The following is a 27504-nucleotide window of genomic DNA, read 5'->3' on the forward strand; positions in this document are numbered from 1 at the left end:
AACAAATTAAATCCATCGAGAACTTTTAAGAACCCAACCTTCCCAATGCTAACACTCGCATACACGCACTTTGGAAGTACCTACGGCAACGCCGTTTGCTCTACACATATTTGCTATCCCTGCGCACACTAGAGATAGATGGATGATTCAATTTAGGGTCATCATGGAAGCATAACTCTAAAGTGAAGAGTTGGAACTTTTTTTAATGCACTGCCTTTTTTACACTGGTTCGGTACCACAGTTCTTGGTGGTTTTACAAGTGCACCCCATTTTAAAACTAAGATATGTTTGGTATTTCTTAAAGCAGGAAAGTCGCATATTTCATGGAAAATGTTGAGATTATTTGGTTGTTGCAAATGCAAGGGGAGTAAGACATTTGCTGTGTTCTCGCTTGAAGCTTCCTCTCTGAACTCGTTATCAAAGTCGCTTTCCAAGCTTGAATTTTTGGGCAGGTTAAGAAACCTTGGCAAAGCAAGATGTTTGTGATCAAATATCTTGGCCAATCGGAAGCTGGCATTGTTTTTTTGGACAGATTCATTGCAAATATCTGGTCTTGGCTTGGGCAAGTTCATTGGAGGTTTTAGCAATGTTCTCTGGATTAGAGATCCTCCAGAAAGCCAGTGGTTTGCATTGAAACGGCCACCATGGTGCCTTGTGGTCCAGCGGTTGGAATGAGCATCAAAGGAAGTTTGGCAAACATCCAGCAGCAGGGCCAGTGGCGCAATGGATAACACGTCTGACTACAGATCAGAAGATTGTAGGTTCGACTCCTACCTGGCTCGTCACATGGGCCGTGATCGTATAGTGGTTAGTACTCTGCGTTGTGGCCGCAGCAACCCCGGTTCGAATCCGGGTCACGGCAGCTTTTTACGGCGCAGCTGCTGGGCAAGATTCACAGAGGGGATTCTGTAGGCCAGATCTGCATTGGATAGGAGGCATCGCAGCTCGAAAGTGAGCCCTGATAAATTATACTTTGCACTGCCTCGTTGCTGTTTCATAGGGGGCTCGTCTGCCGCCCTGGGCTAGTAACCAAGTTAGGCAAAATAGAGAACAATGTTTCGAACAAATTAAATCCATCGAGAACTTTTAAGAACCCAACCTTCCCAATGCTAACACTCGCATACACGCACTTTGGAAGTACCTACGGCAACGCCGTTTGCTCTACACATATTTGCTATCCCTGCGCACACTAGAGATAGATGGATGATTCAATTTAGGGTCATCATGGAAGCATAACTCTAAAGTGAAGAGTTGGAACTTTTTTTAATGCACTGCCTTTTTTTCACTGGTTCGGTACCACAGTTCTTGGTGGTTTTACAAGTGCACCCCATTTTAAAACTAAGATATGTTTGGTATTTCTTAAAGCAGGAAAGTCGCATATTTCATGGAAAATGTTGAGATTATTTGGTTGTTGCAAATGCAAGGGGAGTAAGACATTTGCTGTGTTCTCGCTTGAAGCTTCCTCTCTGAACTCGTTATCAAAGTCGCTTTCCAAGCTTGAATTTTTGGGCAGGTTAAGAAACCTTGGCAAAGCAAGATGTTTGTGATCAAATATCTTGGCCAATCGGAAGCTGGCATTGTTTTTTTGGACAGATTCATTGCAAATATCTGGTCTTGGCTTGGGCAAGTTCATTGGAGGTTTTAGCAATGTTCTCTGGATCAGAGATCCTCCAGAAAGCCAGTGGTTTGCATTGAAACGGCCACCATGGTGCCTTGTGGTCCAGCGGTTGGAATGAGCATCAAAGGAAGTTTGGCAAACATCCAGCAGCAGGGCCAGTGGCGCAATGGATAACGCGTCTGACTACGGATCAGAAGATTGTAGGTTCGACTCCTACCTGGCTCGTCACATGGGCCGTGATCGTATAGTGGTTAGTACTCTGCGTTGTGGCCGCAGCAACCCCGGTTCGAATCCGGGTCACGGCAGCTTTTTACGGCGCAGCTGCCGGGCAAGATTCACAGAGGGGATTCTGTAGGCCAGATCTGCATTGGATAGGAGGCATCGCAGCTCGAAAGTGAGCCCTGATAAATTATACTTTGCACTGCCTCGTTGCTGTTTCATAGGGGGCTCGTCTGCCGCCCTGGGCTAGTAACCAAGTTAGGCAAAATAGAGAACAATGTTTCGAACAAATTAAATCCATCGAGAACTTTTAAGAACCCAACCTTCCCAATGCTAACACTCGCATACACGCACTTTGGAAGTACCTACGGCAACGCCGTTTGCTCTACACATATTTGCTATCCCTGCGCACACTAGAGATAGATGGATGATTCAATTTAGGGTCATCATGGAAGCATAACTCTAAAGTGAAGAGTTGGAACTTTTTTTAATGCACTGCCTTGTTTACACTGGTTCGGTACCACAGTTCTTGGTGGTTTTACAAGTGCACCCCATTTTAAAACTAAGATATGTTTGGTATTTCTTAAAGCAGGAAAGTCGCATATTTCATGGAAAATGTTGAGATTATTTGGTTGTTGCAAATGCAAGGGGAGTAAGACATTTCCTGTGTTCTCGCTTGAAGCTTCCTCTCTGAACTCGTTATCAAAGTCGCTTTCCAAGCTTGAATTTTTGGGCAGGTTAAGAAACCTTGGCAAAGCAAGATGTTTGTGATCAAATATCTTGGCCAATCGGAAGCTGGCATTGTTTTTTTGGACAGATTCATTGCAAATATCTGGTCTTGGCTTGGGCAAGTTCATTGGAGGTTTTAGCAATGTTCTCTGGATTAGAGATCCTCCAGAAAGCCAGTGGTTTGCATTGAAACGGCCACCATGGTGCCTTGTGGTCCAGCGGTTGGAATGAGCATCAAAGGAAGTTTGGCAAACATCCAGCAGCAGGGCCAGTGGCGCAATGGATAACGCGTCTGACTACGGATCAGAAGATTGTAGGTTCGACTCCTACCTGGCTCGTCACATGGGCCGTGATCGTATAGTGGTTAGTACTCTGCGTTGTGGTCGCAGCAACCCCGGTTCGAATCCGGGTCACGGCAGCTTTTTACGGCGCAGCTGCTGGGCAAGATTCACAGAGGGGATTCTGTAGGCCAGATCTGCATTGGATAGGAGGCATCGCAGCTCGAAAGTGAGCCCTGATAAATTATACTTTGCACTGCCTCGTTGCTGTTTCATAGGGGGCTCGTCTGCCGCCCTGGGCTAGTAACCAAGTTAGGCAAAATAGAGAACAATGTTTCGAACAAATTAAATCCATCGAGAACTTTTAAGAACCCAACCTTCCCAATGCTAACACTCGCATACACGCACTTTGGAAGTACCTACGGCAACGCCGTTTGCTCTACACATATTTGCTATCCCTGCGCACACTAGAGATAGATGGATGATTCAATTTAGGGTCATCATGGAAGCATAACTCTAAAGTGAAGAGTTGGAACTTTTTTTAATGCACTGCCTTTTTTTCACTGGTTCGGTACCACAGTTCTTGGTGGTTTTACAAGTGCACCCCATTTTAAAACTAAGATATGTTTGGTATTTCTTAAAGCAGGAAAGTCGCATATTTCATGGAAAATGTTGAGATTATTTGGTTGTTGCAAATGCAAGGGGAGTAAGACATTTGCTGTGTTCTCGCTTGAAGCTTCCTCTCTGAACTCGTTATCAAAGTCGCTTTCCAAGCTTGAATTTTTGGGCAGGTTAAGAAACCTTGGCAAAGCAAGATGTTTGTGATCAAATATCTTGGCCAATCGGAAGCTGGCATTGTTTTTTTGGACAGATTCATTGCAAATATCTGGTCTTGGCTTGGGCAAGTTCATTGGAGGTTTTAGCAATGTTCTCTGGATCAGAGATCCTCCAGAAAGCCAGTGGTTTGCATTGAAATGGCCACCATGGTGCCTTGTGGTCCAGCGGTTGGAATGAGCATCAAAGGAAGTTTGGCAAACATCCAGCAGCAGGGCCAGTGGCGCAATGGATAACGCGTCTGACTACGGATCAGAAGATTGTAGGTTCGACTCCTACCTGGCTCATCACATGTGCTGTGATCGTATAGTGGTTAGTACTCTGCGTTGTGGCCGCAGCAACCCCGGTTCAAATCCGGGTCATGGCAGCTTTTTACGGCGCAGCTGCCGGGCAAGATTCACAGAGGGGATTCTGTAGGTCAGATCTGCATTGGATAGAAGCAGAGGAGGCATCGCAGATCGAAAGTGAGCCCTGATAAATTGTACTTTGCACTGCCTCGTTGCTGTTTCATAGGGGGCTCGTCTGCCGCCCTGGGCTAGTAACCAAGTTAGGCAAAATAGAGAACAATGTTTCGAACAAATTAAATCCATCGAGAACTTTTAAGAACCCAACCTTCCCAATGCTAACACTCGCATACACGCACTTTGGAAGTACCTACGGCAACGCCGTTTGCTCTACACATATTTGCTATCCCTGCGCACACTAGAGATAGATGGATGATTCAATTTAGGGTCATCATGGAAGCATAACTCTAAAGTGAAGAGTTGGAACTTTTTTTAATGCACTGCCTTTTTTACACTGGTTCGGTACCACAGTTCTTGGTGGTTTTACAAGTGCACCCCATTTTAAAACTAAGATATGTTTGGTATTTCTTAAAGCAGGAAAGTCGCATATTTCATGGAAAATGTTGAGATTATTTGGTTGTTGCAAATGCAAGGGGAGTAAGACATTTGCTGTGTTTTCACTTGAAGCTTCCTCTCTGAACTCGTTATCAAAGTCGCTTTCCAAGCTTGAATTTTTGGGCAGGTTAAGAAACCTTGGCAAAGCAAGATGTTTGTGATCAAATATCTTGGCCAATCGGAAGCTGGCATTGTTTTTTTGGACAGATTCATTGCAAATATCTGGTCTTGGCTTGGGCAAGTTCATTGGAGGTTTTAGCAATGTTCTCTGGATCAGAGATCCTCCAGAAAGCCAGTGGTTTGCATTGAAACGGCCACCATGGTGCCTTGTGGTCCAGCGGTTGGAATGAGCATCAAAGGAAGTTTGGCAAACATCCAGCAGCAGGGCCAGTGGCGCAATGGATAACGCATCTGACTACGGATTAGAAGATTGTAGGTTCGACTCCTATCTGGCTCGTCACATGGGCCGTGATCGTATAGTGGTTAGTACTCTGCGTTGTGGCCGCAGCAACCCCGGTTCGTATCCGGGTCACGGCAGCTTTTTACGGCGCAGCTGCTGGGCAAGATTCACAGAGGGGATTCTGTAGGCCAGATCTGCATTGGATAGGAGGCATCGCAGCTCGAAAGTGAGCCCTGATAAATTATACTTTGCACTGCCTCGTTGCTGTTTCATAGGGGGCTCGTCTGCCGCCCTGGGCTAGTAACCAAGTTAGGCAAAATAGAGAACAATGTTTCGAACAAATTAAATCCATCGAGAACTTTTAAGAACCCAACCTTCCCAATGCTAACACTCGCATACACGCACTTTGGAAGTATCTACGGCAACGCCGTTTGCTCTACACATATTTGCTATCCCTGCGCACACTAGAGATAGATGGATGATTCAATTTAGGGTCATCATGGAAGCATAACTCTAAAGTGAAGAGTTGGAACTTTTTTTAATGCACTGCCTTTTTTACACTGGTTCGGTACCACAGTTCTTGGTGGTTTTACAAGTGCACCCCATTTTAAAACTAAGATATGTTTGGTATTTCTTAAAGCAGGAAAGTCGCATATTTCATGGAAAATGTTGAGATTATTTGGTTGTTGCAAATGCAAGGGGAGTAAGACATTTGCTGTGTTCTCGCTTGAAGCTTCCTCTCTGAACTCGTTATCAAAGTCGCTTTCCAAGCTTGAATTTTTGGGCAGGTTAAGAAACCTTGGCAAAGCAAGATGTTTGTGATCAAATATCTTGGCCAATCGGAAGCTGGCATTGTTTTTTTGGACAGATTCATTGCAAATATCTGGTCTTGGCTTGGGCAAGTTCATTGGAGGTTTTAGCAATGTTCTCTGGATTAGAGATCCTCCAGAAAGCCAGTGGTTTGCATTGAAACGGCCACCATGGTGCCTTGTGGTCCAGCGGTTGGAATGAGCATCAAAGGAAGTTTGGCAAACATCCAGCAGCAGGGCCAGTGGCGCAATGGATAACGCGTCTGACTACGGATCAGAAGATTGTAGGTTCGACTCCTACCTGGCTCGTCACATGGGCCGTGATCGTATAGTGGTTAGTACTCTGCGTTGTGGCCGAAGCAGCCCCGGTTCGAATCTGGGTCACGGCAGCTTTTTACGGCGCAGCTGCTGGGCAAGATTCACAGAGGGGATTCTGTAGGCCAGATCTGCATTGGATAGGAGGCATCGCAGCTCGAAAGTGAGCCCTGATAAATTATACTTTGCACTGCCTCGTTGCTGTTTCATAGGGGGCTCGTCTGCCGCCCTGGGCTAGTAACCAAGTTAGGCAAAATAGAGAACAATGTTTCGAACAAATTAAATCCATCGAGAACTTTTAAGAACCCAACCTTCCCAATGCTAACACTCGCATACACGCACTTTGGAAGTACCTACGGCAACGCCGTTTGCTCTACACATATTTGCTATCCCTGCGCACACTAGAGATAGATGGATGATTCAATTTAGGGTCATCATGGAAGCATAACTCTAAAGTGAAGAGTTGGAACTTTTTTTAATGCACTGCCTTTTTTTCACTGGTTCGGTACCACAGTTCTTGGTGGTTTTACAAGTGCACCCCATTTTAAAACTAAGATATGTTTGGTATTTCTTAAAGCAGGAAAGTCGCATATTTCATGGAAAATGTTGAGATTATTTGGTTGTTGCAAATGCAAGGGGAGTAAGACATTTGCTGTGTTCTCGCTTGAAGCTTCCTCTCTGAACTCGTTATCAAAGTCGCTTTCCAAGCTTGAATTTTTGGGCAGGTTAAGAAACCTTGGCAAAGCAAGATGTTTGTGATCAAATATCTTGGCCAATCGGAAGCTGGCATTGTTTTTTTGGACAGATTCATTGCAAATATCTGGTCTTGGCTTGGGCAAGTTCATTGGAGGTTTTAGCAATGTTCTCTGGATCAGAGATCCTCCAGAAAGCCAGTGGTTTGCATTGAAACGGCCACCATGGTGCCTTGTGGTCCAGCGGTTGGAATGAGCATCAAAGGAAGTTTGGCAAACATCCAGCAGCAGGGCCAGTGGCGCAATGGATAACGCGTCTGACTACGGATCAGAAGATTGTAGGTTCGACTCCTACCTGGCTCGTCACATGGGCCGTGATCGTATAGTGGTTAGTACTCTGCGTTGTGGCCGCAGCAACCCCGGTTCGAATCCGGGTCACGGCAGCTTTTTACGGCGCAGCTGCCGGGCAAGATTCACAGAGGGGATTCTGTAGGCCAGATCTGCATTGGATAGAAGCAGAGGAGGCATCGCAGATCGAAAGTGAGCCCTGATAAATTGTACTTTGCACTGCCTCGTTGCTGTTTCATAGGGGGCTCGTCTGCCGCCCTGGGCTAGTAACCAAGTTAGGCAAAATAGAGAACAATGTTTCGAACAAATTAAATCCATCGAGAACTTTTAAGAACCCAACCTTCCCAATGCTAACACTCGCATACACGCACTTTGGAAGTACCTACGGCAACGCCGTTTGCTCTACACATATTTGCTATACCTGCGCACACCAGAGATAGATGGATGATTCAATTTAGGGTCATCATGGAAGCATAACTCTAAAGTGAAGAGTTGGAACTTTTTTTAATGCACTGCCTTTTTTACACTGGTTCGGTACCACAGTTCTTGGTGGTTTTACAAGTGCACCCCATTTTAAAACTAAGATATGTTTGGTATTTCTTAAAGCAGGAAAGTCGCATATTTCATGGAAAATGTTGAGATTATTTGGTTGTTGCAAATGCAAGGGGAGTAAGACATTTCCTGTGTTCTCGCTTGAAGCTTCCTCTCTGAACTCGTTATCAAAGTCGCTTTCCAAGCTTGAATTTTTGGGCAGGTTAAGAAACCTTGGCAAAGCAAGATGTTTGTGATCAAATATCTTGGCCAATCGGAAGCTGGCATTGTTTTTTTGGACAGATTCATTGCAAATATCTGGTCTTGGCTTGGGCAAGTTCATTGGAGGTTTTAGCAATGTTCTCTGGATTAGAGATCCTCCAGAAAGCCAGTGGTTTGCATTGAAACGGCCACCATGGTGCCTTGTGGTCCAGCGGTTGGAATGAGCATCAAAGGAAGTTTGGCAAACATCCAGCAGCAGGGCCAGTGGTGCAATGGATAACGCGTCTGACTACGGATCAGAAGATTGTAGGTTCGACTCCTACCTGGCTCGTCACATGGGCCGTGATCGTATAGTGGTTAGTACTCTGCGTTGTGGCCGCAGCAACCCCGGTTCGAATCCGGGTCACGGCAGCTTTTCACAGCGCAGCTGCCAGGCAAGATTCACAGAGGGGATTCTGTAGGCCAGATCTGCATTGGAAAGGAGGCATCGCAGCTCGAAAGTGAGCCCTGATAAATTATACTTTGCACTGCCTCATTGCTGTTTCATAGGGGGCTCGTCTGCCGCCCTGGGCTAGTAACCAAGTTAGGCAAAATAGAGAACAATGTTTCGAACAAATTAAATCCATCGAGAACTTTTAAGAACCCAACCTTCCCAATGCTAACACTCGCATACACGCACTTTGGAAGTACCTACGGCAACGCCGTTTTCTCTACACATATTTGCTATCCCTGCGCACACTAGAGATAGATGGATGATTCAATTTAGGGTCATCATGGAAGCATAACTCTAAAGTGAAGAGTTGGAACTTTTTTTAATGCACTGCCTTTTTTACACTGGTTCGGTACCACAGTTCTTGGTGGTTTTACAAGTGCACCCCATTTTAAAACTAAGATATGTTTGGTATTTCTTAAAGCAGGAAAGTCGCATATTTCATGGAAAATGTTGAGATTATTTGGTTGTTGTAAATGCAAGGGGAGTAAGACATTTCCTGTGTTCTCGCTTGAAGCTTCCTCTCTGAACTCGTTATCAAAGTCGCTTTCCAAGCTTGAATTTTTGGGCAGGTTAAGAATCCTTGGCAAAGCAAGATGTTTGTGATCAAATATCTTGGCCAATCGGAAGCTGGCATTGTTTTTTTGGACAGATTCATTGCAAATATCTGGTCTTGACTTGGGCAAGTTCATTGGAGGTTTTAGCAATGTTCTCTGGATTAGAGATCCTCCAGAAAGCCAGTGGTTTGCATTGAAACGGCCACCATGGTGCCTTGTGGTCCAGCGGTTGGAATGAGCATCAAAGGAAGTTTGGCAAACATCCAGCAGCAGGGCCAGTGGCGCAATGGATAACGCGTCTGACTACGGATCAGAAGATTGTAGGTTCGACTCCTACCTGGCTCGTCACATGGGCCGTGATCGTATAGTGGTTAGTACTCTACGTTGTGGCCGCAGCAACCCCGGTTCGAATCCGGGTCACGGCAGCTTTTTACGGCGCAGCTGCTGGGCAAGATTCACAGAGGGGATTCTGTAGGCCAGATCTGCATTGGATAGGAGGCATCGCAGCTCGAAAGTGAGCCCTGATAAATTATACTTTGCACTGCCTCGTTGCTGTTTCATAGGGGGCTCGTCTGCCGCCCTGGGCTAGTAACCAAGTTAGGCAAAATAGAGAACAATGTTTCGAACAAATTAAATCCATCGAGAACTTTTAAGAACCCAACCTTCCCAATGCTAACACTCGCATACACGCACTTTGGAAGTACCTACGGCAACGCCGTTTGCTCTACACATATTTGCTATCCCTGCGCACACTAGAGATAGATGGATGATTCAATTTAGGGTCATCATGGAAGCATAACTCTAAAGTGAAGAGTTGGAACTTTTTTTAATGCACTGCCTTTTTTACACTGGTTCGGTACCACAGTTCTTGGTGGTTTTACAAGTGCACCCCATTTTAAAACTAAGATATGTTTGGTATTTCTTAAAGCAGGAAAGTCGCATATTTCATGGAAAATGTTGAGATTATTTGGTTGTTGCAAATGCAAGGGGAGTAAGACATTTCCTGTGTTCTCGCTTGAAGCTTCCTCTCTGAACTCGTTATCAAAGTCGCTTTCCAAGCTTGAATTTTTGGGCAGGTTAAGAAACCTTGGCAAAGCAAGATGTTTGTGATCAAATATCTTGGCCAATCGGAAGCTGGCATTGTTTTTTTGGACAGATTCATTGCAAATATCTGGTCTTGGCTTGGGCAAGTTCATTGGAGGTTTTAGCAATGTTCTCTGGATTAGAGATCCTCCAGAAAGCCAGTGGTTTGCATTGAAACGGCCACCATGGTGCCTTGTGGTCCAGCAGTTGGAATGAGCATCAAAGGAAGTTTGGCAAACATCCAGCAGCAGGGCCAGTGGCGCAATGGATAACGCGTCTGACTACGGATCAGAAGATTGTAGGTTCGACTCCTACCTGGCTCGTCACATGGGCCGTGATCGTATAGTGGTTAGTACTCTGCGTTGTGGCCGCAGCAACCCCGGTTCGAATCCGGGTCACGGCAGCTTTTCACGGCGCAGCTGCCAGGCAAGATTCACAGAGGGGATTCTGTAGGCCAGATCTGCATTGGATAGGAGGCATCGCAGCTCGAAAGTGAGCCCTGATAAATTATACTTTGCACTGCCTCGTTGTTGTTTCATAGGGGGCTCGTCTGCCGCCCTGGGCTAGTAACCAAGTTAGGCAAAATAGAGAACAATGTTTCGAACAAATTAAATCCATCGAGAACTTTTAAGAACCCAACCTTCCCAATGCTAACACTCGCATACACGCACTTTGGAAGTACCTACGGCAACGCCGTTTGCTCTACACATATTTGCTATCCCTGCGCACACTAGAGATAGATGGATGATTCAATTTAGGGTCATCATGGAAGCATAACTCTAAAGTGAAGAGTTGGAACTTTTTTTAATGCACTGCCTTTTTTACACTGGTTCGGTACCACAGTTCTTGGTGGTTTTACAAGTGCACCCCATTTTAAAACTAAGATATGTTTGGTATTTCTTAAAGCAGGAAAGTCGCATATTTCATGGAAAATGTTGAGATTATTTGGTTGTTGTAAATGCAAGGGGAGTAAGACATTTCCTGTGTTCTCGCTTGAAGCTTCCTCTCTGAACTCGTTATCAAAGTCGCTTTCCAAGCTTGAATTTTTGGGCAGGTTAAGAATCCTTGGCAAATCAAGATGTTTGTGATCAAATATCATGGCCAATCGGAAGCTGGCATTGTTTTTTTGGACAGATTCATTGCAAATATCTGGTCTTGACTTGGGCAAGTTCATTGGAGGTTTTAGCAATGTTCTCTGGATTAGAGATCCTCCAGAAAGCCAGTGGTTTGCATTGAAATGGCCACCATGGTGCCTTGTGGTCCAGCGGTTGGAATGAGCATCAAAGGAAGTTTGGCAAACATCCAGCAGCAGGGCCAGTGGCGCAATGGATAACGCGTCTGACTACAGATCAGAAGATTGTAGGTTCGACTCCTACCTGGCTCGTCACATGGGCCGTGATCGTATAGTGGTTAGTACTCTGCGTTGTGGCCGCAGCAACCCCGGTTCGAATCCGGGTCACGGCAGCTTTTTACGGCGCAGCTGCTGGGCAAGATTCACAGAGGGGATTCTGTAGGCCAGATCTGCATTGGATAGGAGGCATCGCAGCTCGAAAGTGAGCCCTGATAAATTATACTTTGCACTGCCTCGTTGCTGTTTCATAGGGGGCTCGTCTGCCGCCCTGGGCTAGTAACCAAGTTAGGCAAAATAGAGAACAATGTTTCGAACAAATTAAATCCATCGAGAACTTTTAAGAACCCAACCTTCCCAATGCTAACACTCGCATACACGCACTTTGGAAGTATCTACGGCAACGCCGTTTGCTCTACACATATTTGCTATCCCTGCGCACACTAGAGATAGATGGATGATTCAATTTAGGGTCATCATGGAAGCATAACTCTAAAGTGAAGAGTTGGAACTTTTTTTAATGCACTGCCTTTTTTACACTGGTTCGGTACCACAGTTCTTGGTGGTTTTACAAGTGCACCCCATTTTAAAACTAAGATATGTTTGGTATTTCTTAAAGCAGGAAAGTCGCATATTTCATGGAAAATGTTGAGATTATTTGGTTGTTGCAAATGCAAGGGGAGTAAGACATTTGCTGTGTTCTCGCTTGAAGCTTCCTCTCTGAACTCGTTATCAAAGTCGCTTTCCAAGCTTGAATTTTTGGGCAGGTTAAGAAACCTTGGCAAAGCAAGATGTTTGTGATCAAATATCTTGGCCAATCGGAAGCTGGCATTGTTTTTTTGGACAGATTCATTGCAAATATCTGGTCTTGGCTTGGGCAAGTTCATTGGAGGTTTTAGCAATGTTCTCTGGATTAGAGATCCTCCAGAAAGCCAGTGGTTTGCATTGAAACGGCCACCATGGTGCCTTGTGGTCCAGCGGTTGAAATAAGCATCAAAGGAAGTTTGGCAAGCATCCAGCAGCAGGGCCAGTGGCGCAATGGATAGCGCGTCTGACTACGGATCAGAAGATTGTAGGTTCGACTCCTACCTGGCTCGTCACATGGGCCGTGATCGTATAGTGGTTAGAACTCTGCGTTGTGGCCGAAGCAACCCCGGTTCAAATCCGGGTCACGGCAGCTTTTTACGGCGCAGCTGCTGGGCAAGATTCACAGAGGGGATTCTGTAGGCCAGATCTGCATTGGATAGAAGCAGAGGAGGCATCGCAGCTCGAAAGTGAGCCCTGTTAAATAGTACTTTGCACTGCCTCGTTGCTGTTTCATAGGGGGCTCGTCTGCCGCCCTGGGTTTAGTAACCAAGTTAGGCAAAATAGAGAACAATGTTTCGAACAAATTAAATCCATCGAGAACTTTTAAGAACCCAACCTTCCCAATGCTAACACTCGCATACACGCACTTTGGAAGTACCTACGGCAACGCCGTTTGCTCTACACATATTTGCTATCCCTGCGCACACTAGAGATAGATGGATGATTCAATTTAGGGTCATCATGGAAGCATAACTCTAAAGTGAAGAGTTGGAACTTTTTTTAATGCACTGCCTTTTTTACACTGGTTCGGTACCACAGTTCTTGGTGGTTTTACAAGTGCACCCCATTTTAAAACTAAGATATGTTTGGTATTTCTTAAAGCAGGAAAGTCGCATATTTCATGGAAAATGTTGAGATTATTTGGTTGTTGCAAATGCAAGGGGAGTAAGACATTTGCTGTGTTCTCGCTTGAAGCTTCCTCTCTGAACTCGTTATCAAAGTCGCTTTCCAAGCTTGAATTTTTGGGCAGGTTAAGAAACCTTGGCAAAGCAAGATGTTTGTGATCAAATATCTTGGCCAATCGGAAGCTGGCATTGTTTTTTTGGACAGATTCATTGCAAATATCTGGTCTTGGCTTGGGCAAGTTCATTGGAGGTTTTAGCAATGTTCTCTGGATTAGAGATCCTCCAGAAAGCCAGTGGTTTGCATTGAAACGGCCACCATGGTGCCTTGTGGTCCAGCGGTTGGAATGAGCATCAAAGGAAGTTTGGCAAACATCCAGCAGCAGGGCCAGTGGCGCAATGGATAACGCGTCTGACTACGGATCAGAAGATTGTAGGTTCGACTCCTACCTGGCTCGTCACATGGGCCGTGATCATATAGTGGTTAGTACTCTGCGTTGTGGCCGAAGCAGCCCCGGTTCGAATCTGGGTCACGGCAGCTTTTTACGGCGCAGCTGCTGGGCAAGATTCACAGAGGGGATTCTGTAGGCCAGATCTGCATTGGATAGGAGGCATCGCAGCTCGAAAGTGAGCCCTGATAAATTATACTTTGCACTGCCTCGTTGCTGTTTCATAGGGGGCTCGTCTGCCGCCCTGGGCTAGTAACCAAGTTAGGCAAAATAGAGAACAATGTTTCGAACAAATTAAATCCATCGAGAACTTTTAAGAACCCAACCTTCCCAATGCTAACACTCGCATACACGCACTTTGGAAGTACCTACGGCAACGCCGTTTGCTCTACACATATTTGCTATCCCTGCGCACACTAGAGATAGATGGATGATTCAATTTAGGGTCATCATGGAAGCATAACTCTAAAGTGAAGAGTTGGAACTTTTTTTAATGCACTGCCTTTTTTTCACTGGTTCGGTACCACAGTTCTTGGTGGTTTTACAAGTGCACCCCATTTTAAAACTAAGATATGTTTGGTATTTCTTAAAGCAGGAAAGTCGCATATTTCATGGAAAATGTTGAGATTATTTGGTTGTTGCAAATGCAAGGGGAGTAAGACATTTGCTGTGTTCTCGCTTGAAGCTTCCTCTCTGAACTCGTTATCAAAGTCGCTTTCCAAGCTTGAATTTTTGGGCAGGTTAAGAAACCTTGGCAAAGCAAGATGTTTGTGATCAAATATCTTGGCCAATCGGAAGCTGGCATTGTTTTTTTGGACAGATTCATTGCAAATATCTGGTCTTGGCTTGGGCAAGTTCATTGGAGGTTTTAGCAATGTTCTCTGGATCAGAGATCCTCCAGAAAGCCAGTGGTTTGCATTGAAACGGCCACCATGGTGCCTTGTGGTCCAGCGGTTGGAATGAGCATCAAAGGAAGTTTGGCAAACATCCAGCAGCAGGGCCAGTGGCGCAATGGATAACGCGTCTGACTACGGATCAGAAGATTGTAGGTTCGACTCCTACCTGGCTCGTCACATGGGCCGTGATCGTATAGTGGTTAGTACTCTGCGTTGTGGCCGCAGCAACCCCGGTTCGAATCCGGGTCACGGCAGCTTTTTACGGCGCAGCTGCCGGGCAAGATTCACAGAGGGGATTCTGTAGGCCAGATCTGCATTGGATAGAAGCAGAGGAGGCATCGCAGCTCGAAAGTGAGCCCTGATAAATTGTACTTTGCACTGCCTCGTTGCTGTTTCATAGGGGGCTCGTCTGCCGCCCTGGGCTAGTAACCAAGTTAGGCAAAATAGAGAACAATGTTTCGAACAAATTAAATCCATCGAGAACTTTTAAGAACCCAACCTTCCCAATGCTAACACTCGCATACACGCACTTTGGAAGTACCTACGGCAACGCCGTTTGCTCTACACATATTTGCTATCCCTGCGCACACTAGAGATAGATGGATGATTCAATTTAGGGTCATCATGGAAGCATAACTCTAAAGTGAAGAGTTGGAACTTTTTTTAATGCACTGCCTTTTTTACACTGGTTCGGTACCACAGTTCTTGGTGGTTTTACAAGTGCACCCCATTTTAAAACTAAGATATGTTTGGTATTTCTTAAAGCAGGAAAGTCGCATATTTCATGGAAAATGTTGAGATTATTTGGTTGTTGTAAATGCAAGGGGAGTAAGACATTTCCTGTGTTCTCGCTTGAAGCTTCCTCTCTGAACTCGTTATCAAAGTCGCTTTCCAAGCTTGAATTTTTGGGCAGGTTAAGAATCCTTGGCAAAGCAAGATGTTTGTGATCAAATATCTTGGCCAATCGGAAGCTGGCATTGTTTTTTTGGACAGATTCATTGCAAATATCTGGTCTTGACTTGGGCAAGTTCATTGGAGGTTTTAGCAATGTTCTCTGGATTAGAGATCCTCCAGAAAGCCAGTGGTTTGCATTGAAACGGCCACCATGGTGCCTTGTGGTCCAGCGGTTGGAATGAGCATCAAAGGAAGTTTGGCAAACATCCAGCAGCAGGGCCAGTGGCGCAATGGATAACGCGTCTGACTACGGATCAGAAGATTGTAGGTTCGACTCCTACCTGGCTCGTCACATGGGCCGTGATCGTATAGTGGTTAGTACTCTACGTTGTGGCCGCAGCAACCCCGGTTCGAATCCGGGTCACGGCAGCTTTTTACGGCGCAGCTGCTGGGCAAGATTCACAGAGGGGATTCTGTAGGCCAGATCTGCATTGGATAGGAGGCATCGCAGCTCGAAAGTGAGCCCTGATAAATTATACTTTGCACTGCCTCGTTGCTGTTTCATAGGGGGCTCGTCTGCCGCCCTGGGCTAGTAACCAAGTTAGGCAAAATAGAGAACAATGTTTCGAACAAATTAAATCCATCGAGAACTTTTAAGAACCCAACCTTCCCAATGCTAACACTCGCATACACGCACTTTGGAAGTACCTACGGCAACGCCGTTTGCTCTACACATATTTGCTATCCCTGCGCACACTAGAGATAGATGGATGATTCAATTTAGGGTCATCATGGAAGCATAACTCTAAAGTGAAGAGTTGGAACTTTTTTTAATGCACTGCCTTTTTTACACTGGTTCGGTACCACAGTTCTTGGTGGTTTTACAAGTGCACCCCATTTTAAAACTAAGATATGTTTGGTATTTCTTAAAGCAGGAAAGTCGCATATTTCATGGAAAATGTTGAGATTATTTGGTTGTTGCAAATGCAAGGGGAGTAAGACATTTCCTGTGTTCTCGCTTGAAGCTTCCTCTCTGAACTCGTTATCAAAGTCGCTTTCCAAGCTTGAATTTTTGGGCAGGTTAAGAAACCTTGGCAAAGCAAGATGTTTGTGATCAAATATCTTGGCCAATCGGAAGCTGGCATTGTTTTTTTGGACAGATTCATTGCAAATATCTGGTCTTGGCTTGGGCAAGTTCATTGGAGGTTTTAGCAATGTTCTCTGGATTAGAGATCCTCCAGAAAGCCAGTGGTTTGCATTGAAACGGCCACCATGGTGCCTTGTGGTCCAGCAGTTGGAATGAGCATCAAAGGAAGTTTGGCAAACATCCAGCAGCAGGGCCAGTGGCGCAATGGATAACGCGTCTGACTACGGATCAGAAGATTGTAGGTTCGACTCCTACCTGGCTCGTCACATGGGCCGTGATCGTATAGTGGTTAGTACTCTGCGTTGTGGCCGCAGCAACCCCGGTTCGAATCCGGGTCACGGCAGCTTTTCACGGCGCAGCTGCCAGGCAAGATTCACAGAGGGGATTCTGTAGGCCAGATCTGCATTGGATAGGAGGCATCGCAGCTCGAAAGTGAGCCCTGATAAATTATACTTTGCACTGCCTCGTTGCTGTTTCATAGGGGGCTCGTCTGCCGCCCTGGGCTAGTAACCAAGTTAGGCAAAATAGAGAACAATGTTTCGAACAAATTAAATCCATCGAGAACTTTTAAGAACCCAACCTTCCCAATGCTAACACTCGCATACACGCACTTTGGAAGTACCTACGGCAACGCCGTTTGCTCTACACATATTTGCTATCCCTGCGCACACTAGAGATAGATGGATGATTCAATTTAGGGTCATCATGGAAGCATAACTCTAAAGTGAAGAGTTGGAACTTTTTTTAATGCACTGCCTTTTTTACACTGGTTCGGTACCACAGTTCTTGGTGGTTTTACAAGTGCACCCCATTTTAAAACTAAGATATGTTTGGTATTTCTTAAAGCAGGAAAGTCGCATATTTCATGGAAAATGTTGAGATTATTTGGTTGTTGTAAATGCAAGGGGAGTAAGACATTTCCTGTGTTCTCGCTTGAAGCTTCCTCTCTGAACTCGTTATCAAAGTCGCTTTCCAAGCTTGAATTTTTGGGCAGGTTAAGAATCCTTGGCAAATCAAGATGTTTGTGATCAAATATCATGGCCAATCGGAAGCTGGCATTGTTTTTTTGGACAGATTCATTGCAAATATCTGGTCTTGACTTGGGCAAGTTCATTGGAGGTTTTAGCAATGTTCTCTGGATTAGAGATCCTCCAGAAAGCCAGTGGTTTGCATTGAAATGGCCACCATGGTGCCTTGTGGTCCAGCGGTTGGAATGAGCATCAAAGGAAGTTTGGCAAACATCCAGCAGCAGGGCCAGTGGCGCAATGGATAACGCGTCTGACTACAGATCAGAAGATTGTAGGTTCGACTCCTACCTGGCTCGTCACATGGGCCGTGATCGTATAGTGGTTAGTACTCTGCGTTGTGGCCGCAGCAACCCCGGTTCGAATCCGGGTCACGGCAGCTTTTTACGGCGCAGCTGCTGGGCAAGATTCACAGAGGGGATTCTGTAGGCCAGATCTGCATTGGATAGGAGGCATCGCAGCTCGAAAGTGAGCCCTGATAAATTATACTTTGCACTGCCTCGTTGCTGTTTCATAGGGGGCTCGTCTGCCGCCCTGGGCTAGTAACCAAGTTAGGCAAAATAGAGAACAATGTTTCGAACAAATTAAATCCATCGAGAACTTTTAAGAACCCAACCTTCCCAATGCTAACACTCGCATACACGCACTTTGGAAGTATCTACGGCAACGCCGTTTGCTCTACACATATTTGCTATCCCTGCGCACACTAGAGATAGATGGATGATTCAATTTAGGGTCATCATGGAAGCATAACTCTAAAGTGAAGAGTTGGAACTTTTTTTAATGCACTGCCTTTTTTACACTGGTTCGGTACCACAGTTCTTGGTGGTTTTACAAGTGCACCCCATTTTAAAACTAAGATATGTTTGGTATTTCTTAAAGCAGGAAAGTCGCATATTTCATGGAAAATGTTGAGATTATTTGGTTGTTGCAAATGCAAGGGGAGTAAGACATTTGCTGTGTTCTCGCTTGAAGCTTCCTCTCTGAACTCGTTATCAAAGTCGCTTTCCAAGCTTGAATTTTTGGGCAGGTTAAGAAACCTTGGCAAAGCAAGATGTTTGTGATCAAATATCTTGGCCAATCGGAAGCTGGCATTGTTTTTTTGGACAGATTCATTGCAAATATCTGGTCTTGGCTTGGGCAAGTTCATTGGAGGTTTTAGCAATGTTCTCTGGATTAGAGATCCTCCAGAAAGCCAGTGGTTTGCATTGAAACGGCCACCATGGTGCCTTGTGGTCCAGCGGTTGAAATAAGCATCAAAGGAAGTTTGGCAAGCATCCAGCAGCAGGGCCAGTGGCGCAATGGATAGCGCGTCTGACTACGGATCAGAAGATTGTAGGTTCGACTCCTACCTGGCTCGTCACATGGGCCGTGATCGTATAGTGGTTAGTACTCTGCGTTGTGGCCGCAGCAACCCCGGTTCGAATCCGGGTCACGGCAGCTTTTTACGGCGCAGCTGCCGGGCAAGATTCACAGAGGGGATTCTGTAGGCCAGATCTGCATTGGATAGGAGGCATCGCAGCTCGAAAGTGAGCCCTGATAAATTATACTTTGCACTGCCTCGTTGCTGTTTCATAGGGGGCTCGTCTGCCGCCCTGGGCTAGTAACCAAGTTAGGCAAAATAGAGAACAATGTTTCGAACAAACTAAATCCATCGAGAACTTTTAAAAACCCAACCTTCCCAATGCTAACACTCGCATACACGCACTTTGGAAGTACCTACGGCAATGCCGTTTGCTCTACACATATTTGCTATCCCTGCGCACACTAGAGATAGATGGATGATTCAATTTAGGGTCATCATGGAAGCATAACTCTAAAGTGAAGAGTTGGAACTTTTTTTAATGCACTGCCTTTTTTACACTGGTTCGGTACCACAGTTCTTGGTGGTTTTACAAGTGCACCCCATTTTAAAACTAAGATATGTTTGGTATTTCTTAAAGCAGGAAAGTCGCATATTTCATGGAAAATGTTGAGATTATTTGGTTGTTGCAAATGCAAGGGGAGTAAGACATTTCCTGTGTTCTCGCTTGAAGCTTCCTCTCTGAACTCGTTATCAAAGTCGCTTTCCAAGCTTGAATTTTTGGGCAGGTTAAGAAACCTTGGCAAAGCAAGATGTTTGTGATCAAATATCTTGGCCAATCGGAAGCTGGCATTGTTTTTTTGGACAGATTCATTGCAAATATCTGGTCTTGGCTTGGGCAAGTTCATTGGAGGTTTTAGCAATGTTCTCTGGATTAGAGATCCTCCAGAAAGCCAGTGGTTTGCATTGAAACGGCCACCATGGTGCCTTGTGGTCCAGCGGTTGGAATGAGCATCAAAGGAAGTTTGGCAAACATCCAGCAGCAGGGCCAGTGGCGCAATGGATAACGCATCTGACTACAGATCAGAAGATTGTAGGTTCAACTCCTACCTGGCTCATCCCGTGGGCCGTGATCGTATAGTGGTTAGTACTCTGCGTTGTGGCCGCAGCAACCCCGGGTCACGGCAGCTTTTTACGGCGCAGCTGCTGGGCAAGATTTACAGAGGGGATTCTGTAGGCCAGATCTGCATTGGATAGGAGGCATCGCAGCTCGAAAGTGAGCCCTGATAAATTATACTTTGCACTGCCTCGTTGCTGTTTCATAGGGGGCTCGTCTGCCGCCCTGGGCTAGTAACCAAGTTAGGCAAAATAGAGAACAATGTTTCGAACAAATTAAATCCATCGAGAACTTTTAAGAACCCAACCTTCCCAATGCTAACACTCGCATACACGCACTTTGGAAGTACCTACGGCAACGCCGTTTGCTCTACACATATTTGCTATCCCTGCGCACACTAGAGATAGATGGATGATTCAATTTAGGGTCATCATGGAAGCATAACTCTAAAGTGAAGAGTTGGAACTTTTTTTAATGCACTGCCTTTTTTACACTGGTTCGGTACCACAGTTCTTGGTGGTTTTACAAGTGCACCCCATTTTAAAACTAAGATATGTTTGGTATTTCTTAAAGCAGGAAAGTCGCATATTTCATGGAAAATGTTGAGATTATTTGGTTGTTGTAAATGCAAGGGGAGTAAGACATTTCCTGTGTTCTCGCTTGAAGCTTCCTCTCTGAACTCGTTATCAAAGTCGCTCTCCAAGCTTGAATTTTTGGGCAGGTTAAGAAACCTTGGCAAAGCAAGATGTTTGTGATCAAATATCTTGGCCAATCGGAAGCTGGCATTGTTTTTTTGGACAGATTCATTGCAAATATCTGGTCTTGGCTTGGGCAAGTTCATTGGAGGTTTTAGCAATGTTCTCTGGATTAGAGATCCTCCAGAAAGCCAGTGGTTTGCATTGAAACGGCCACCATGGTGCCTTGTGGTCCAGCGGTTGGAATGAGCATCAAAGGAAGTTTGGCAAACATCCAGCAGCAGGGCCAGTGGCACAATGGATAACGCATCTGACTACGGATCAGAAGATTGTAGGTTCGACTCTTACCTGGCTCGTCACATGGGCCGTGATCGTATAGTGGTTAGTACTCTGCGTTGTGGCCGCAGCAACCCCGGCTCGAATCCGTGTCACGGCAGCTTTTTACGGCGCAGCTGCCGGGCAAGATTCACAGAGGGGATTCTGTAGGCCAGATCTGCATTGGATAGAAGCAGAGGAGGCATCGCAGATCGAAAGTGAGCCCTGATAAATTGTACTTTGCACTGCCTCGTTGCTGTTTCATAGGGGGCTCGTCTGCCGCCCTGGGCTAGTAACCAAGTTAGGCAAAATAGAGAACAATGTTTCGAACAAATTAAATCCATCGAGAACTTTTAAGAACCCAACCTTCCCAATGCTAACACTCGCATACACGCACTTTGGAAGTACCTACGGCAACGCCGTTTGCTCTACACATATTTGCTATCCCTGCGCACACTAGAGATAGATGGATGATTCAATTTAGGGTCATCATGGAAGCATAACTCTAAAGTGAAGAGTTGGAACTTTTTTTAATGCACTACCTTTTTTACACTGGTTCGGTACCACAGTTCTTGGTGGTTTTACAAGTGCACCCCATTTTAAAACTAAGATATGTTTGGTATTTCTTAAAGCAGGAAAGTCGCATATTTCATGGAAAATGTTGAGATTATTTGGTTGTTGCAAATGCAAGGGGAGTAAGACATTTCCTGTGTTCTCGCTTGAAGCTTCCTCTCTGAACTCGTTATCAAAGTCGCTTTCCAAGCTTGAATTTTTGGGCAGGTTAAGAAACCGTGGCAAAGCAAGATGTTTGTGATCAAATATCTTGGCCAATCGGAAGCTGGCATTGTTTTTTTGGACAGATTCATTGCAAATATCTGGTCTTGGCTTGGGCAAGTTCATTGGAGGTTTTAGCAATGTTCTCTGGATTAGAGATCCTCCAGAAAGCCAGTGGTTTGCATTGAAACGGCCACCATGGTGCCTTGTGGTCCAGCGGTTGGAATAAGCATCAAAGGAAGTTTGGCAAACATCCAGCAGCAGGGCCAGTGGCGCAATGGATAACGCGTCTGACTATGGATCAGAAGATTGTAGGTTCGACTCCTACCTGGCTCGTCACATGGGCCGTGATCGTATAGTGGTTAGTACTCTGCGTTGTGGCCGCAGCAACCCCGGTTCGAATCTGGGTCACAGCAGCTTTTTACAGCGCAGCTGCTGGGCAAGATTCACAGAGGGGATTCTGTAGGCCAGATCTGCATTGGATAGGAGGCATCGCAGCTCGAAAGTGAGCCCTGATAAATTGTACTTTGCACTGCCTCGTTGCTGTTTCATAGGGGGCTCGTCTGCCGCCCTGGTCTAGTAACCAAGTTAGGCAAAATAGAGAACAATGTTTCGAACAAATTAAATCCATCGAGAACTTTTAAGAACCCAACCTTCCCAATGCTAACACTCGCATACACGCACTTTGGAAGTACCTACGGCAACGCCGTTTGCTCTACACATATTTGCTATCCCTGCGCACACTAGAGATAGATGGATGATTCAATTTAGGGTCATCATGGAAGCATAACTCTAAAGTGAAGAGTTGGAACTTTTTTTAATGCACTGCCTTTTTTACACTGGTTCGGTACCACAGTTCTTGGTGGTTTCACAAGTGCACCCCATTTTAAAACTAAGATATGTTTGGTATTTCTTAAAGCAGGAAAGTCGCATATTTCATGGAAAATGTTGAGATTATTTGGTTGTTGCAAATGCAAGGGGAGTAAGACATTTCCTGTGTTCTCGCTTGAAGCTTCCTCTCTGAACTCGATATCAAAGTCGCTTTCCAAGCTTGAATTTTTGGGCAGGTTAAGAAACCTTGGCAAAGCAAGATGTTTGTGATCAAATATCTTGGCCAATCGGAAGCTGGCATTGTTTTTTTGGACAGATTCATTGCAAATATCTGGTCTTGGCTTGGGCAAGTTCATTGGAGGTTTTAGCAATGTTCTCTGGATTAGAGATCCTCCAGAAAGCCAGTGGTTTGCATTGAAACGGCCACCATGGTGCCTTGTGGTCCAGCGGTTGGAATGAGCATCAAAGGAAGTTTGGCAAACATCCAGCAGCAGGGCCAGTGGCGCAATGGATAACGTGTCTGACTACAGATCAGAAGATTGTAGGTTCAACTCCTACCTGGCTCATCACATGGGCCGTTATTGTATAGTGGTTAGTACTCTGCGTTGTGGCCGCAGCAACCCCGGTTCAAATCCGGGTCACGGCAGCTTTTTACGGCGCAGCTGCCAGGCAAGATTTACTGAGGGGATTCTGTAGGCCAGATCTGCATTGGATAGAAGCAGAGGAGGCATCGCAGATCGAAAGTGAGCCCTGATAAATTGTACTTTGCACTGCCTCGTTGCTGTTTCATAGGGGGCTCGTCTGCCGCCCTGGGCTAGTAACCAAGTTAGGCAAAATAGAGAACAATGTTTCGAACAAATTAAATCCATCGAGAACTTTTAAGAACCCAACCTTCCCAATGCTAACACTCGCATACACGCACTTTGGAAGTACCTACGGCAACGCCGTTTGCTCTACACATATTTGCTATCCCTGCGCACACTAGAGATAGATGGATGATTCAATTTAGGGTCATCATGGAAGCATAACTCTAAAGTGAAGAGTTGGAACTTTTTTTAATGCACTGCCTTTTTTACACTGGTTCGGTACCACAGTTCTTGGTGGTTTTACAAGTGCACCCCATTTTAAAACTAAGATATGTTTGGTATTTCTTAAAGCAGGAAAGTCGCATATTTCATGGAAAATGTTGAGATTATTTGGTTGTTGCAAATGCAAGGGGAGTAAGACATTTGCTGTGTTCTCGCTTGAAGCTTCCTCTCTGAACTCGTTATCAAAAGTCGCTTTCCAAGCTTGAATTTTTGGGCAGGTTAAGAAACCTTGGCAAAGCAAGATGTTTGTGATCAAATATCTTGGCCAATCGGAAGCTGGCATTGTTTTTTTGGACAGATTCATTGCAAATATCTGGTCTTGGCTTGGGCAAGTTCATTGGAGGTTTTAGCAATGTTCTCTGGATTAGAGATCCTCCAGAAAGCCAGTGGTTTGCATTGAAACGGCCACCATGGTGCCTTGTGGTCCAGCGGTTGGAATGAGCATCAAAGGAAGTTTGGCAAACATCCAGCAGCAGGGCCAGTGGCACAATGGATAACGCGTCTGACTACGGATCAGAAGATTGTAGGTTCGACTCCTACCTGGCTCGTCACATGGGCCGTGATCGTATAGTGGTTAGTACTCTGCGTTGTGGCCGCAGCAACCCCGGCTCGAATCCGTGTCACGGCAGCTTTTTACGGCGCAGCTGCCGGGCAAGATTCACAGAGGGGATTCTGTAGGCCAGATCTGCATTGGATAGGAGGCATCGCAGCTCGAAAGTGAGCCCTGATAAATTAGACTTTGCACTGCCTCGTTGCTGTTTCATAGGGGGCTCGTCTGCCGCCCTGGGCTAGTAAGCAAGTTAGGCAAAATAGAGAACAATGTTTCGAACAAATTAAATCCATCGAGAACTTTTAAGAACCCAACCTTCCCAATGCTAACACTCGCATACACGCACTTTGGAAGTACCTACGGCAACGCCGTTTGCTCTACACATATTTGCTATCCCTGCGCACACTAGAGATAGATGGATGATTCAATTTAGGGTCATCATGGAAGCATAACTCTAAAGTGAAGAGTTGGAACTTTTTTTAATGCACTGCCTTTTTTACACTGGTTCGGTACCACAGTTCTTGGTGGTTTTACAAGTGCACCCCATTTTAAAACTAAGATATGTTTGGTATTTCTTAAAGCAGGAAAGTCGCATATTTCATGGAAAATGTTGAGATTATTTGGTTGTTGCAAATGCAAGGGGAGTAAGACATTTGCTGTGTTCTCGCTTGAAGCTTCCTCTCTGAACTCGTTATCAAAGTCGCTTTCCAAGCTTGAATTTTTGGGCAGGTTAAGAAACCTTGGCAAAGCAAGATGTTTGTGATCAAATATCTTGGCCAATCGGAAGCTGGCATTGTTTTTTTGGACAGATTCATTGCAAATATCTGGTCTTGGCTTGGGCAAGTTCATTGGAGGTTTTAGCAATGTTCTCTGGATTAGAGATCCTCCAGAAAGCCAGTGGTTTGCATTGAAACGGCCACCATGGTGCCTTGTGGTCCAGCAGTTGGAATGAGCATCAAAGGAAGTTTGGCAAACATCCAGCAGCAGGGCCAGTGGCGCAATGGATAACGCGTCTGACTACGGATCAGAAGATTGTAGGTTTGACTCCTACCTGGCTCGTCACATGGGCCGTGATCGTATAGTGGTTAGTACTCTGCGTTGTGGCCGCAGCAACCCCGGTTCGAATCCGGGTCACGGCAGCTTTTTACGGCGCAGCTGCTGGGCAAGATTTACAGAGGGGATTCTGTAGGCCAGATCTGCATTGGATAGGAGGCATCGCAGCTCGAAAGTGAGCCCTGATAAATTATACTTTGCACTGCCTCGTTGCTGTTTCATAGGGGGCTCGTCTGCCGCCCTGGGCTAGTAACCAAGTTAGGCAAAATAGAGAACAATGTTTCGAACAAATTAAATCCATCGAGAACTTTTAAGAACCCAACCTTCCCAATGCTAACACTCGCATACACGCACTTTGGAAGTACCTACGGCAACGCCGTTTGCTCTACACATATTTGCTATCCCTGCGCACACTAGAGATAGATGGATGATTCAATTTAGGGTCATCATGGAAGCATAACTCTAAAGTGAAGAGTTGGAACTTTTTTTAATGCACTGCCTTTTTTACACTGGTTCGGTACCACAGTTCTTGGTGGTTTTACAAGTGCACCCCATTTTAAAACTAAGATATGTTTGGTATTTCTTAAAGCAGGAAAGTCGCATATTTCATGGAAAATGTTGAGATTATTTGGTTGTTGCAAATGCAAGGGGAGTAAGACATTTCCTGTGTTCTCGCTTGAAGCTTCCTCTCTGAACTCGTTATCAAAGTCGCTTTCCAAGCTTGAATTTTTGGGCAGGTTAAGAAACCGTGGCAAAGCAAGATGTTTGTGATCAAATATCTTGGCCAATCGGAAGCTGGCATTGTTTTTTTGGACAGATTCATTGCAAATATCTGGTCTTGGCTTGGGCAAGTTCATTGGAGGTTTTAGCAATGTTCTCTGGATTAGAGATCCTCCAGAAAGCCAGTGGTTTGCATTGAAACGGCCACCATGGTGCCTTGTGGTCCAGCGGTTGGAATAAGCATCAAAGGAAGTTTGGCAAACATCCAGCAGCAGGGCCAGTGGCGCAATGGATAACGCGTCTGACTACGGATCAGAAGATTGTAGGTTCGACTCCTACCTGGCTCGTCACATGGGCCGTGATCGTATAGTGGTTAGTACTCTGCGTTGTGGCCGCAGCAGCCCCGGTTCGAATCCGGGTCACGGCAGCTTTTTACGGCGCAGCTGCTGGGCAAGATTCACAGAGGGGATTCTGTAGGCCAGATCTGCATTGGATAGGAGGCATCGCAGCTCGAAAGTGAGCCCTGATAAATTATACTTTGCACTGCCTCGTTGCTGTTTCATAGGGGGCTCGTCTGCCGCCCTGGGCTAGTAAGCAAGTTAGGCAAAATAGAGAACAATGTTTCGAACAAATTAAATCCATCGAGAACTTTTAAGAACCCAACCTTCCCAATGCTAACACTCGCATACACGCACTTTGGAAGTACCTACGGCAACGCCGTTTGCTCTACACATATTTGCTATCCCTGCGCACACTAGAGATAGATGGATGATTCAATTTAGGGTCATCATGGAAGCATAACTCTAAAGTGAAGAGTTGGAACTTTTTTTAATGCACTGCCTTTTTTACACTGGTTCGGTACCACAGTTCTTGGTGGTTTTACAAGTGCACCCCATTTTAAAACTAAGATATGTTTGGTATTTCTTAAAGCAGGAAAGTCGCATATTTCATGGAAAATGTTGAGATTATTTGGTTGTTGCAAATGCAAGGGGAGTAAGACATTTGCTGTGTTCTCGCTTGAAGCTTCCTCTCTGAACTCGTTATCAAAGTCGCTTTCCAAGCTTGAATTTTTGGGCAGGTTAAGAAACCTTGGCAAAGCAAGATGTTTGTGATCAAATATCTTGGCCAATCGGAAGCTGGCATTGTTTTTTTGGACAGATTCATTGCAAATATATGGTCTTGGCTTGGGCAAGTTCATTGGAGGTTTTAGCAATGTTCTCTGGATTAGAGATCCTCCAGAAAGCCAGTGGTTTGCATTGAAACGGCCACCATGGTGCCTTGTGGTCCAGCGGTTGGAATGAGCATCAAAGGAAGTTTGGCAAACTTCCAGCAGCAGGGCCAGTGGCGCAATGGATAACGCGTCTGACTACGGATCAGAAGATTGTAGGTTCGACTCCTACCTGGCTCATCCCGTGGGCCGTGATCGTATAGTGGTTAGTACTCTGCGTTGTGGCCGCAGCAACCCCGGTTCGAATCCGGGTCACGGCAGCTTTTTACGGCGCAGCTGCTGGGCAAGATTCACAGAGGGGATTCTGTAGGCCAGATCTGCATTGGATAGGAGGCATC

General features: G+C 45.5%; 39 non-coding genes across 39 annotated transcripts; all 39 read left to right on the plus strand.

Annotated features, from left to right (window-relative positions):
• The first annotated feature begins 709 nt into the window (after positions 1 to 709).
• On the plus strand, positions 710 to 782 carry TRNAC-ACA (transfer RNA cysteine (anticodon ACA)). Its single transcript has one exon. It is a non-coding gene; the product is annotated as a tRNA-Cys (tRNA).
• Positions 783 to 790: 8 nt separating this feature from the next.
• TRNAH-GUG (transfer RNA histidin (anticodon GUG)) lies at positions 791 to 862 on the plus strand. Its single transcript has one exon. It is a non-coding gene; the product is annotated as a tRNA-His (tRNA).
• Positions 863 to 1770: 908 nt separating this feature from the next.
• On the plus strand, positions 1771 to 1843 carry TRNAR-ACG (transfer RNA arginine (anticodon ACG)). Its single transcript has one exon. It is a non-coding gene; the product is annotated as a tRNA-Arg (tRNA).
• Positions 1844 to 1851: 8 nt separating this feature from the next.
• On the plus strand, positions 1852 to 1923 carry TRNAH-GUG (transfer RNA histidin (anticodon GUG)). The gene has a single exon. It is a non-coding gene; the product is annotated as a tRNA-His (tRNA).
• Positions 1924 to 2831: 908 nt separating this feature from the next.
• Positions 2832 to 2904, plus strand: TRNAR-ACG (transfer RNA arginine (anticodon ACG)). Its single transcript has one exon. It is a non-coding gene; the product is annotated as a tRNA-Arg (tRNA).
• An 8-nt stretch (positions 2905 to 2912) lies between these two features.
• Positions 2913 to 2984, plus strand: TRNAH-GUG (transfer RNA histidin (anticodon GUG)). The gene has a single exon. It is a non-coding gene; the product is annotated as a tRNA-His (tRNA).
• A 908-nt stretch (positions 2985 to 3892) lies between these two features.
• On the plus strand, positions 3893 to 3965 carry TRNAR-ACG (transfer RNA arginine (anticodon ACG)). Its single transcript has one exon. It is a non-coding gene; the product is annotated as a tRNA-Arg (tRNA).
• Positions 3966 to 4961: 996 nt separating this feature from the next.
• Positions 4962 to 5034, plus strand: TRNAR-ACG (transfer RNA arginine (anticodon ACG)). The gene has a single exon. It is a non-coding gene; the product is annotated as a tRNA-Arg (tRNA).
• Positions 5035 to 6022: 988 nt separating this feature from the next.
• Positions 6023 to 6095, plus strand: TRNAR-ACG (transfer RNA arginine (anticodon ACG)). Its single transcript has one exon. It is a non-coding gene; the product is annotated as a tRNA-Arg (tRNA).
• A 988-nt stretch (positions 6096 to 7083) lies between these two features.
• Positions 7084 to 7156, plus strand: TRNAR-ACG (transfer RNA arginine (anticodon ACG)). Its single transcript has one exon. It is a non-coding gene; the product is annotated as a tRNA-Arg (tRNA).
• An 8-nt stretch (positions 7157 to 7164) lies between these two features.
• TRNAH-GUG (transfer RNA histidin (anticodon GUG)) lies at positions 7165 to 7236 on the plus strand. Its single transcript has one exon. It is a non-coding gene; the product is annotated as a tRNA-His (tRNA).
• Positions 7237 to 8152: 916 nt separating this feature from the next.
• TRNAR-ACG (transfer RNA arginine (anticodon ACG)) lies at positions 8153 to 8225 on the plus strand. The gene has a single exon. It is a non-coding gene; the product is annotated as a tRNA-Arg (tRNA).
• Positions 8226 to 8233: 8 nt separating this feature from the next.
• On the plus strand, positions 8234 to 8305 carry TRNAH-GUG (transfer RNA histidin (anticodon GUG)). The gene has a single exon. It is a non-coding gene; the product is annotated as a tRNA-His (tRNA).
• Positions 8306 to 9213: 908 nt separating this feature from the next.
• TRNAR-ACG (transfer RNA arginine (anticodon ACG)) lies at positions 9214 to 9286 on the plus strand. The gene has a single exon. It is a non-coding gene; the product is annotated as a tRNA-Arg (tRNA).
• Positions 9287 to 10274: 988 nt separating this feature from the next.
• Positions 10275 to 10347, plus strand: TRNAR-ACG (transfer RNA arginine (anticodon ACG)). Its single transcript has one exon. It is a non-coding gene; the product is annotated as a tRNA-Arg (tRNA).
• An 8-nt stretch (positions 10348 to 10355) lies between these two features.
• TRNAH-GUG (transfer RNA histidin (anticodon GUG)) lies at positions 10356 to 10427 on the plus strand. Its single transcript has one exon. It is a non-coding gene; the product is annotated as a tRNA-His (tRNA).
• Positions 10428 to 11335: 908 nt separating this feature from the next.
• Positions 11336 to 11408, plus strand: TRNAC-ACA (transfer RNA cysteine (anticodon ACA)). Its single transcript has one exon. It is a non-coding gene; the product is annotated as a tRNA-Cys (tRNA).
• Positions 11409 to 11416: 8 nt separating this feature from the next.
• On the plus strand, positions 11417 to 11488 carry TRNAH-GUG (transfer RNA histidin (anticodon GUG)). Its single transcript has one exon. It is a non-coding gene; the product is annotated as a tRNA-His (tRNA).
• Positions 11489 to 12396: 908 nt separating this feature from the next.
• TRNAR-ACG (transfer RNA arginine (anticodon ACG)) lies at positions 12397 to 12469 on the plus strand. Its single transcript has one exon. It is a non-coding gene; the product is annotated as a tRNA-Arg (tRNA).
• A 997-nt stretch (positions 12470 to 13466) lies between these two features.
• Positions 13467 to 13539, plus strand: TRNAR-ACG (transfer RNA arginine (anticodon ACG)). The gene has a single exon. It is a non-coding gene; the product is annotated as a tRNA-Arg (tRNA).
• Positions 13540 to 14527: 988 nt separating this feature from the next.
• Positions 14528 to 14600, plus strand: TRNAR-ACG (transfer RNA arginine (anticodon ACG)). Its single transcript has one exon. It is a non-coding gene; the product is annotated as a tRNA-Arg (tRNA).
• Positions 14601 to 14608: 8 nt separating this feature from the next.
• Positions 14609 to 14680, plus strand: TRNAH-GUG (transfer RNA histidin (anticodon GUG)). The gene has a single exon. It is a non-coding gene; the product is annotated as a tRNA-His (tRNA).
• Positions 14681 to 15596: 916 nt separating this feature from the next.
• TRNAR-ACG (transfer RNA arginine (anticodon ACG)) lies at positions 15597 to 15669 on the plus strand. Its single transcript has one exon. It is a non-coding gene; the product is annotated as a tRNA-Arg (tRNA).
• Positions 15670 to 16657: 988 nt separating this feature from the next.
• On the plus strand, positions 16658 to 16730 carry TRNAR-ACG (transfer RNA arginine (anticodon ACG)). The gene has a single exon. It is a non-coding gene; the product is annotated as a tRNA-Arg (tRNA).
• Positions 16731 to 16738: 8 nt separating this feature from the next.
• Positions 16739 to 16810, plus strand: TRNAH-GUG (transfer RNA histidin (anticodon GUG)). Its single transcript has one exon. It is a non-coding gene; the product is annotated as a tRNA-His (tRNA).
• A 908-nt stretch (positions 16811 to 17718) lies between these two features.
• On the plus strand, positions 17719 to 17791 carry TRNAC-ACA (transfer RNA cysteine (anticodon ACA)). The gene has a single exon. It is a non-coding gene; the product is annotated as a tRNA-Cys (tRNA).
• Positions 17792 to 17799: 8 nt separating this feature from the next.
• On the plus strand, positions 17800 to 17871 carry TRNAH-GUG (transfer RNA histidin (anticodon GUG)). The gene has a single exon. It is a non-coding gene; the product is annotated as a tRNA-His (tRNA).
• A 908-nt stretch (positions 17872 to 18779) lies between these two features.
• TRNAR-ACG (transfer RNA arginine (anticodon ACG)) lies at positions 18780 to 18852 on the plus strand. Its single transcript has one exon. It is a non-coding gene; the product is annotated as a tRNA-Arg (tRNA).
• An 8-nt stretch (positions 18853 to 18860) lies between these two features.
• TRNAH-GUG (transfer RNA histidin (anticodon GUG)) lies at positions 18861 to 18932 on the plus strand. Its single transcript has one exon. It is a non-coding gene; the product is annotated as a tRNA-His (tRNA).
• Positions 18933 to 19840: 908 nt separating this feature from the next.
• On the plus strand, positions 19841 to 19913 carry TRNAC-ACA (transfer RNA cysteine (anticodon ACA)). The gene has a single exon. It is a non-coding gene; the product is annotated as a tRNA-Cys (tRNA).
• A 2046-nt stretch (positions 19914 to 21959) lies between these two features.
• Positions 21960 to 22032, plus strand: TRNAH-AUG (transfer RNA histidin (anticodon AUG)). The gene has a single exon. It is a non-coding gene; the product is annotated as a tRNA-His (tRNA).
• Positions 22033 to 23020: 988 nt separating this feature from the next.
• Positions 23021 to 23093, plus strand: TRNAC-ACA (transfer RNA cysteine (anticodon ACA)). The gene has a single exon. It is a non-coding gene; the product is annotated as a tRNA-Cys (tRNA).
• Positions 23094 to 24090: 997 nt separating this feature from the next.
• On the plus strand, positions 24091 to 24163 carry TRNAR-ACG (transfer RNA arginine (anticodon ACG)). Its single transcript has one exon. It is a non-coding gene; the product is annotated as a tRNA-Arg (tRNA).
• Positions 24164 to 25151: 988 nt separating this feature from the next.
• TRNAR-ACG (transfer RNA arginine (anticodon ACG)) lies at positions 25152 to 25224 on the plus strand. The gene has a single exon. It is a non-coding gene; the product is annotated as a tRNA-Arg (tRNA).
• An 8-nt stretch (positions 25225 to 25232) lies between these two features.
• On the plus strand, positions 25233 to 25304 carry TRNAH-GUG (transfer RNA histidin (anticodon GUG)). Its single transcript has one exon. It is a non-coding gene; the product is annotated as a tRNA-His (tRNA).
• Positions 25305 to 26212: 908 nt separating this feature from the next.
• Positions 26213 to 26285, plus strand: TRNAR-ACG (transfer RNA arginine (anticodon ACG)). The gene has a single exon. It is a non-coding gene; the product is annotated as a tRNA-Arg (tRNA).
• Positions 26286 to 26293: 8 nt separating this feature from the next.
• On the plus strand, positions 26294 to 26365 carry TRNAH-GUG (transfer RNA histidin (anticodon GUG)). Its single transcript has one exon. It is a non-coding gene; the product is annotated as a tRNA-His (tRNA).
• Positions 26366 to 27273: 908 nt separating this feature from the next.
• Positions 27274 to 27346, plus strand: TRNAR-ACG (transfer RNA arginine (anticodon ACG)). Its single transcript has one exon. It is a non-coding gene; the product is annotated as a tRNA-Arg (tRNA).
• Positions 27347 to 27354: 8 nt separating this feature from the next.
• On the plus strand, positions 27355 to 27426 carry TRNAH-GUG (transfer RNA histidin (anticodon GUG)). Its single transcript has one exon. It is a non-coding gene; the product is annotated as a tRNA-His (tRNA).
• Positions 27427 to 27504: the final 78 nt, after the last annotated feature.

The sequence above is a fragment of the Staurois parvus genome, unplaced genomic scaffold (genome assembly GCF_062004578.1).
Source record: "Staurois parvus isolate SC_StPar_1 unplaced genomic scaffold, SC_StPar_1.0 ptg000662l, whole genome shotgun sequence".
Lineage (NCBI taxonomy): Eukaryota > Metazoa > Chordata > Amphibia > Anura > Ranidae > Staurois > Staurois parvus.